The sequence below is a fragment of the Triticum dicoccoides genome, chromosome 7A, assembly GCF_002162155.2.
Source record: "Triticum dicoccoides isolate Atlit2015 ecotype Zavitan chromosome 7A, WEW_v2.0, whole genome shotgun sequence".
NCBI classification, from domain to species: Eukaryota; Viridiplantae; Streptophyta; class Magnoliopsida; order Poales; family Poaceae; genus Triticum; species Triticum dicoccoides.
The window spans coordinates 395,253,712-395,263,949 of NC_041392.1; positions in this window are offsets into that span (position 1 = coordinate 395,253,712).

Sequence of the window (10,238 nt, forward strand, 5' to 3'; positions counted from 1 at the left end):
TAATATGCATGTGCTTGCTGCTCCTACTTGCAATTATTATGAGAGAGGAACTATATCTCCAACTCTCTATGTTTCCAATATGATAAAATTGCAAGAAACTATTTATACTATGCATTGGCCTTTACTTTGTGTGCATGAATTGTTCTTTTATGACATGCCGATGCATAGGAAGAGAGTTAGACTTCGTCATTACATTATATGTTACTTTGTGATCACTACTAAATTACAAATCATTGCTAATTAAAATTGGCTTTGATATACCTTGGGATCCGAGTGGATTCACTACTTGAGCACTATATGCCTAGCTTAATGGATTTAAAGAAAGCGCTGCCAGGGAGACAACCCGGAAGTTTTAGAGAGTCATTTATTTCTGTTGAGTGCTTTCATATAGTTTAAAAACAACAAAAATAAAGAGGGGAACCCAAAACTTTTTCTAAAAGAAAAGTGAAAGTGAGAGAGACGAGCATTGTGAAAGTGGGGGACGTCCTTGAACTTTGTTCATGCCCATGGGAACTTTTTGAATCTTAATTACAGAAACATTTCAAAAATAATAATTATCCCCTTGTACAATTCCTTTGTATTATAAAAATAATGTGCCAAGGTTTGCCTTTAGGATATTTACATTTGCTTGATGGTTTGTACGGTGCAGGACAGAAACTTTGGCTGTAGTGCACGATTTTACATTTTTAGCTGGAACGTCAAATGGTTCTGATTCTTTTTGCACTGTCTTACTATACAAAGTTTTTATTTTTCCTAATTTTTGTAGAATTTTTCAACTACCATAAGTATGATGAATGTTCAGATTGCTACAGACTGTTCTGTTTTAGACAGATTCTGTTTTTGATGCATAGTTTGCTTGTTTTGATGAAACTATCAATTTATATCAGTGGGTTAAGCCATGAAAAAGTTATATTACAGTAGACACAATGCAAAAACAAAATATGAATTGGTTTGCAACAGTACTTAGAGTAGTGATTTGCTTTATTATACTAACGGATCTTACCGAGTTTTCTATTGAAGTTTTGTGCGGATGAAGTGTTCGATGATTGAGAAGGTCTCGATGTGAGAAGAAGGAAGAGAGGCAAGAGCTCAAGCTTGGGGATGACCAACACACCCCAAGTAAATATTCAAGTATACTCAAGTGTCTAAGCTTGGGGATGCTGGGGAGGCATCCCCTCTTTCTTCAACAAATATCGGTATGTTTTCGGATTCGTTTCGTTCATGCGATATGTGCAATCTTGGAGCATCTTTTGCATTTAGGTTTTCATTTTTCTTTTATGCACCATGCTGGTATGAGATAGTCCTTGGTTTATTTATAGAATTCTCTTTGCACTTCACTTATATTTTTTGACTATGGCTTTATAGAATGCTTCATGTGCTTCACTTATATCATTTGAAGTTTGGCTTGCCTGTTTCTCTTTACATAGACAACCGCCATTTGTAGAATGATATTTTGCTTCACTTATATTTGTTAGAGCATGGGCATATCTTTTGTAGAAAGAATTAAACTCTCTTGCTTCACTTATATCTATTTAGAGAGATGACAGGAATTGGTCATTCACATGGTTAGTCATAAAATCCTACATAAAACTTGTGGATCGCTGAATATGATATGTTTGATTCCTTGCAATAGTTTTGAGATATAAAGATGGTGATATTAGAGTCATTCTAGTGGGTAGTTGTGGATTCTAGAAATACTTGTGTTGAGGTTTGTGATTCCCGTAGCATGCACGTATGGTGAACCGTTATGTAACGAAGCCGGAGCATGATTTATTTATTGATTGTATTCCTTGTGAGTGGCGGTCAGGGACGAGCGATGGTCTTTTCCTACCAATCTATCCCCTAGGAGAATGCACATAGTACTTTGTTTTGATGACTAATAGATTTTTGCAATAAGTATGTGAGTTCTTTATGACTAATGTTGAGTCCATGGATTATACGCACACTCACCCTTCCACCATTGCTAGCCTCTCTAGTACTGCGCAACTTTCGCCGGTACCTTAAACCCACCATATACCTTCCTCAAAACAGCCACTATACCTACCTATCATGGCATTTCCATAGCCATTCCGAGATATATTGCCATGCAACTTCCATCATCATCATATACATGACTTGAGCATTCATTGCCATATTGCTTTGCATGATCGTAAGATAGCTAGCATGATGTTTTCATGGCTTGTCCGTTTTTTGATGTCATTGCTACGCTAGATCATTGCACATCCCGGTACACCGCCGGAGGCATTCATATAGAGTCATATCTTTGTTCTAGATATCGAGTTGTAATATTGAGTTGTAAGTAAATAAAAGTGTGATGATCATCATTATTAGGACATTGCCCCAGTGAGGAAGGGATGATGGAGACTATGATTCCCCCACAAGTCGGGATGAGACTCCGGACGAAAAAAAAGAGAAGGCCCAAAAAAAGAGAAAATAAAAAGAGAAAATAGAAAAAATGAGAGAAAAAGAGAGAAGGGGCAATGTTACTATCCTTTTACCACACTTGTGCTTCAAAGTAGCACCATGTTCTTCATATAGAGAGTCTCTTGAGTTATCACTTTCATATACTAGTGGGAATTTTCATTATAGAACTTGGCTTGTATATTCCGATGATGGGCTTCCTCAAATGCCCAAGGTCTTCATGAGCAAGCAAGTTGGATGCACACCTACTTAGTTTCAGTTAGAGCTTTCATACACTTATAGCTCTAGTGCATCCGTTGCATGGCAATCCCTACTCACTCACATTGATATCTATTGATGGGCATCTCCATAGCCCGTTGGTACGCCTAGTTGATGTGAGACTATCTTCTCCTTTTTGTCTTCTCCACCATCATACTCTATTCCACCTATAGTGCTATGTCCATGGCTCACACTCATGTATTGCGTGAAAGTTGAAAAGGTTTGAGAACGTCAAAAGTATGAAACAATTGCTTGGCTTGTCATCAGGGTTGTGCATGATGTGAATATTTTGTGTGGTGAAGATGGAGCATAGCCAGACTATACGATTTTGTAGGGATAACTTTCTTTGGCCATGTTATTTTGAAAAGACATGATTGCTTTATTACTAGGCTTGAAGTATTATTGTTTTTATGTCAAATGATAGATTATTGCTTTGAATCACTCATGTCTTAATATTCATGCCATGATTAGACATATGATCAAGATTATGCTAGGTAGCATTCCACATCAAAAATTATCTTTTTTATCATTTACCTACTCGAGGACAAGCAGGAATTAAGCTTGGGATGCTGATACGTCTCCGTCGTATCTATAATTTTAGATTGTTCCATGCCAATATTATTCAACTTTCATATACTTTTTTGGCAACTTTTTATACTATTTTTGGGACTAACATATTGATCCAGTGCCCAGTGCCCAGTGCCAGCTCCTGTTTGTTGCATGTTTTTTGTTTCGCAGAAACCCATACCAAACGGAATAAAAATTGATGGAGATATATTTTGGAATATTTATGAATTTTGGGAAGTGGAATCATCGCGAGACGGTGCCCGAGGGGGCACGAGGTAGGGGGGCGCGCCCCAGAGTGTCAGGCGCGCCCCTAACCCTCGTGGCCACCCCATAAGGCGGTTCGAGCCCTTCTTTCGCCGCAAGAAAGCTAATATCCAGATAGAGATCGTGTTAACATTTCAGCCCAATCGGAGTTACGGATCTCCGGGAATATAAGAAACGGTGAAAGGGAAGAATCTGAGAACGCAGAAACAGAGAGAGACAGAGAGACAGATCCAATCTCGGAGGGGCTCTCGCCCCTCCCATGCCATGGAGGCCATGGACCAGAGGGGAAACCCTTCTCCCATCTAGGGAGGAGGTCAAGGAAGAAGAATAAGGAGGGGGGCTCTCTCCCCCTCGCTTCCGGTGGCACCGGAGTGCCACCAGGGGCCGTCATCATCACCGCGATCTACACCAACACCTCCGCCATCTTCACCAACATCTCCATCACCTTCCCCCCTCTATCTACAGCGGTCCACTCTCCCGCAACCCGCTGTACCCTCTACTTGAACATGGTGCTTTATGCTTCATATTATTATCCAATGATGTGTTGCCATCCTATGAAGTCTGAGTAGATTTTCGGTGTCCTATTGGTGGTTGATGAATTGCTATGATTGATTTAATTTGCTTGTGGTTATGTTGCTGTCCTTTGGTGCCCATCATATGATTGCGCGCGTGGATCACACCCTAGGGTTAGTTGTATCTTGATAGGACTATGTATTGGAGGGCAAGAGTGACAGAAGCTTCAACCTAGCATAGAAATTGATGCATACGGGATTGAAGGGGGACCAATATATCTTAATGCTATGGTTGGGTTTTACCTTAATGAACATTAGTAGTTGCGGATGCTTGCTAATAGTTCCAATCATAAGTGCATAGAATTCCAAGTCAGGGATGACATGCTAGCAGTGGCCTCTCCCACATAATACTTGCTATCGGTCTAGTAAAGTAGTCAATTGCTTAGGGGAAATTCCGCAACTCCTACCACCACTTTTCCACACTCGCTATATTTACTTTATTGTTTCTTTATCTAAACAGCCCCTACTTTTTATGTACGTACTCTTTATTATCTTGCAAACCTATCAAACAACAGCTACGAAGTAATTCTAGTTTCATACTTGTTCTAGGTAAAGCGAACGTCAAGCGTGCATAGAGTTGTATCGGTGGTCGAGAGAACTTGAGGGAATATTTGTTCTGCCTTTAGCTCCTCTTTCGGTTTGACACTCTTACTTATTGAAAACTGTTGCGATCCCCTATACTTGTGGGTCATCAGCCAGCTTACTGACCATCCCCCCCATAGTCCGCCTGCTGGACATCAACAATCTTCGGCTTAACATTAAAGACTTTTAGCCACAAGTCGGAGTGTGGCTGGACCCGAAGAAAGGCCTCGAAAACAATGATGAAGACCGAGATATGAAGAATGGAGTTTGGGGTCAGATCATGAAAATCTAGCCCGTAGAAAAACATCAACCCCCGGATGAAGGGTTGGAGCGAGAAGCCTAGTCCCCGGATAAAGTGGGGGACGAATACCACCCTCTTGCCAGGACGGGGCGTGGGGATGACCTGGACCTCCTCTAGAGCTCGGTGAGCGACATTGGTCAGGATGTACTCGGCACACTTCAAGTCCTTGATGTCCTTGTTGGTAACGACGAAAGCCTCCCAGTTGCCTCCTGATCTAGATCCGGCCATGGCGGGATCCAGGGAATGGCTGCGAAGAAGTTCTTGAGGAGAGGTGTAAAATTGGGGTGCTGGAGCTCTGCAGATGGGGAAAGCAATGGCAAGAGAAAGGAGATGGCTTACCAAAATAAGCGGCGGCAGCTCCCCTTTGACTGCGCCACGGGCCTCGCCACTTCCTGATATAATTGCAACGTTATGCGCAAACAGGGTAATTGAAATCATTGATCATATCCCGGGCACGATCTCCGTATTGAGGGGATGTGCCAACGGAGGAACTGCCTCGAAGCGCGCCTGGAGCACCCGCAAAATGGTTCAACGCTTCTGAACAGTCGTGACTTTTCACCAATAGTTTTCAGGTGAAGGAATTATTCACACTTGAGCGATTATACTTCGAGTCTAACTAAAATCAATAATCCAGATTCTGGATACAACTTAAAACAAACACACGGGGGAGAAGAACTCGCCCGCAAGCCGAAGACTGCAGGTGCGGGAGTTAGGAGACACCGGCATTGGAGGCTAGTTTGGGGGCTACTAAGGGAGTCCTGGACTATGGGGTCCTCGGGCTACCGGCCTACCTCTTACGGGCCGGACAGGTGGGCCTCCATATGGCTACCAAAAGGCCGAGCTATAAGGTGACTCCGTGTCTATACGGGAGACCCTCAAAGTCTTGGTGTGTCCTCCAAGTCAATATAGAAGATTCAACATGTTTATTTCCCTTGTTGTAACCGACCATGTGTAACCCTACTTCCCATGCTGTCTATATAAACCAGAGGGTTTAGTCCGTAGGGACTAGAACAACAACCATCATCCTAGTAGTCTAGGATTTAGTTCATCTGATCTCGTGGTAGATCGACTCTGTAACCATCCTATGCACATCAATATAATCAAGCAGGATGTAGGGTTTTACCACATAGAGAGGGCCCAAACCTGGGTAAACACCATGTCCTTCGTCCCTTGTTCCCCATTGATCCAAGATACATAGCTTGGGACCCCCTACCCGAGATCCGCCGGTTATGACACTGATAGGAGGGATTTTTGAATTGGGGCAAAAAGCAACAATAGGGACTCCAAGATGTGAATCAACCACGGCTCATGATACCAAGATGTTGTAGGATGGAACCCTAAATAGAGATCTTTTCACACTTTGAGGGGGAAAAAGGGGTGAACACAAGAACACAAAGAGGAAATTCACTCAAACAAAACCCAATCACATATCCACTAGAATAGCATAGTTGAGATCCACAAGAATACAAGAACAATCCAAGGAAACAAGCACAAAGGTAAGGTTCTTCCCACTCCTAAGGAGGTGAGGTCTTGATGATAGTCTTCTCCAAGAGGAGGTCATGATATGCACTTGGGATCTTCCCCTAGGATGCCTTGATGTCCAAGAGGAGTGGTAGAAGGAGCAAAGCTCTATTGATGTCTCACATATACTTTGCTAACCCTAACAAATGACTTAGACACAGAATATATAGCTAGAGGGAGGAAGGGGACGACTTGGGAGGCAAGACAGGAAACCCATGATCGAAACCTGGGAGGGCCGTGTGCACGGGGTAAGTGAGGCACGCGCGTGATGTCGGCTTGGATTACGTCGGTATTTCCCCAAAGAGGAAGGGATGATGCAGCACATAGACGGTAGGTATTTCCCTCAGTGATGAGACCAAGGTTATCGAACCAGTAGGAGAACCACGCAACACTACTTGAACGGCACCTGCACACACATAAGAAATACTCGCAACCCAGCGTATTAAAGGGGTTCTCAATCCCTTCCGGGCAACGGCTCCAGAAATTGGCAAGTAAACGGGATAAAAGTTGTGATAGATTGATAGATGCAAATAAAAGCAAATAAAATTCAGCGAGATATTTTTGGGTTTTTGGATAATATAGATCTGAAAATAAAATCAAATAAAAATAGATCGCAAAGCCAAATATAATAAAGAAGACACGGGGGGGGGGGGGCGTAGATTTCACTAGTGGCTTCTCTCGAGAAAAATACCAAATGGTGGGTAAATGAACTACTGTTGGGAAATTGATAGAACTTCAAATAATCATGACGATATCCAGGCAATGATCATCATATAGGCATCACGTCCAAGATTAGTAGACCGACTTCTGCCTGCATCTACTACTATTACTCCACACATTGACTGCTATCCAGCATGCATCTAGTGTATTAAGTTCATGGAGAAACGGAGTAATGCAATAAGAATGATGGCATGATGTAGACAAGATCTATTTATGTAGAAATAGACCCCATCTTGTTATCCTTAATAGGAACGTGTCACATCCCTAGTTCTATTAATGCCTAGTGCTAGCATCTGGTGTTGCATCATGTTTAAATTTCAGTTAAACCTGAAATGGGGATTGCCTAAACCCTAGCATTAAAAGGAATTCACTAGGTTCAACAAGAAAATATTCTTAGTGAATCCAAATGGTTTTCAAAAATGTTCATCATTTTTGGTTCTGGCTAAAACCTCTGCCAAAATGGGTTCATAAAATTTGGAGCCATTTTGGATTTTTGAGTTAAGACATAACTATTTGCATTTGGGCACTTAAAATACTATAAATACTTTTAAATGCCCAAATACTTTGGAAAGTAATTTTAGGCTATTGGGAGTAATTCCAAAGGTGCCTATGATTATTTTTAGAATTTTCTAAAATGGATTAGTATTTTTACTAATTCAAAACAAACAACAGAGCATTAAATAAATGAAAACAGAAAGGAAAGAAGCAGAAACTTACCTGGCCTCACTGTGCAGCTCACCTAGTCGGCCCAACTGTGGCCCAGCACCATAGAGAGCCCAGCCCACCACCCCACCGTGTCGTCTTCCACCTGCCAGTAGGAGCAGCTCGCTGTCGCGCGCGCGCGCTCGCCCCTGGCCACCTCCTGCTTCCTCCCCGGACCTTCTAACGCCGCCACGCACGCCCCTGGCACCCCCTAGATCTCTCTCTCCCTCACCCGTGGCCTCTCCCCTCCCCTGGACCTCTTCCTCTCACCCACCCAAATGGGTCCGTCGCCGCCGACAAGCACCACCGCGGCCACTGCCTCCCCCTCGCTCCCTGGACATTCCCAGGAGCTCCGCCACTTTGTCCTCTACCTCCTCGATGAGCCACGAGGCCCCGGACGCGCTGCAACACCGCCACCGCCACCGCCCTCTTTGTTCGGCCACCGAGATCGCCGGCGACCTCTCGTCACCACCAGCCCCTCCCCGAGCTCGCCGAGGCCACCTCTGAACTCGCGGTGAGATCCTCTATTGATCCCCCCTACTCCCATGCCCACTAGCTCATCGTAGCCCTTGTTTCCGTCGAGACCGAGACCTCACCGGCGCTGGACTTGTCGCCATTGTCGTTTTGGTACGCCTCCGTCCAAACCGAGCGCGTCACTGCACTCAGTGCACCCCCAGGAGCACGTTTCACCCACCGGCTCCTCCTCCCATGCACCACAACGCCAAACCCGCAGGTGCCCGAACTCCGGCCGCCGCTCGACTTGACGCCGTCGTCGACTCCGGCCACCCCAGGCCCAGCTACTGCCACCAGGCGACGCGCTGCAACGCCAGCTACCCGTAGAGACCAACCGCGGCTCAAACCGCGGCCTGTACGCGAAACCCGAGCAACTCCGGCGAGTTGCTGCCACGGGTTTGGTCGCCGCCGGCTGAACTCCGGTGACTCCGACGTGGCACACTTAGTTAATGCTAATGACGCTGCTAATTTAACCCCACAGCCGCTGACATATGGGCCCATGCCCTAATTAACCCCGGGCTTCACTTTCTGTTTAGTTTAGATTAACCCAGCGGGACCCACGCGTTTGAGTTGACCCCGCTGACGTGGCCGTTGACCAGGCCCACATGTCAGCCACACTAGCCAGCTCTGTGAGACTGACTAGTGGGTCCCAGCCATCAGGTTTGACTCTGGGCGACCCTGTTGACCTGCTGACATCATAATGACGTAGTGCTGACGCAGTAAAGGAATTTCTGGTTTTAAAATAATACAGGAAATTCCAGAAAACAATTTAAACTTCTAAAAATCATAGAAATTCAACCGTAACTCCAAATAAGATAAATTATATATGAAAAATCATCATAAAAATTCAAGGAATCTGTTTATGGCATTTGCATGCATGTTTGAACAACCTAGGGTTGCTGTACAGGGCAATTTGCATAAATGACATTTAAATAAGCACATATGGAATTTGAATTTGAACCCTTGGTTCAAACCAACTTCATTTAATATGGTTGCTAGTTGCATTAGCTCAATCAACAGCATATTGCCATGACACTATCATGCATCATAATTGTTGCATTGCATTGATTGTGTTCCTCTTTGTTTGCCGGTATTTGTCCCCTCTCGATAGACGTGGTTCCGACGACGAGTTCGATGACACCGATGAAGAACTATACTATCTTCAGAAGTGCCAGGCAAGCAAAACCCCTTTGTTCATTCCGATACAATCCCACTCTCTCGCTCCTGTTCTCTTTTACTGCATTAGGACAACAACGATTCAATAGTTACTTGCTGCGGTAGTTGAGCCCCTTATCCTCTGCATGACCTGTCATTGCCACAGTAAATAGATGAAACCCACTAGTATGAGTAGGAGTTGTTTGAGCCCTGATGTGCCTACTCATTCATGCTTATTTGTCATGCCTGCTATTGCATAGAGTTGTGTCAGGTCTGATTCATCGGGGATGAATCGGAGGTGTGTAAACATGTCCTACTATTGAGAGCTAAGTGTGTGAACACGATTTGGTAAAGGTAGCGGTGAGAGGCCATGTAGGAGTACATGGTGGGTTGTCTCATTGAAGCCGTCCTTTGGATCTGAGTTCTGTGTTTGTGATCCCTGAAACAGTTACTACCACGCATTGGGCCCGAAACCAATGGACCCTCTCGGCTTCTTGATCACCCTTGTCCTCTGTCCAGGAGTTGCAACTAGTTTCTGGTGTTTATAGGATATGTGTTGGCGGCTGTGCGTAGCGCTGACCCTAGGGGTGGGCTATGATGCGGTAGATACACCGTGGCACGGTGTACCGGGCGCCCGCTTTGTGTCCCGGGAACCCTATTCA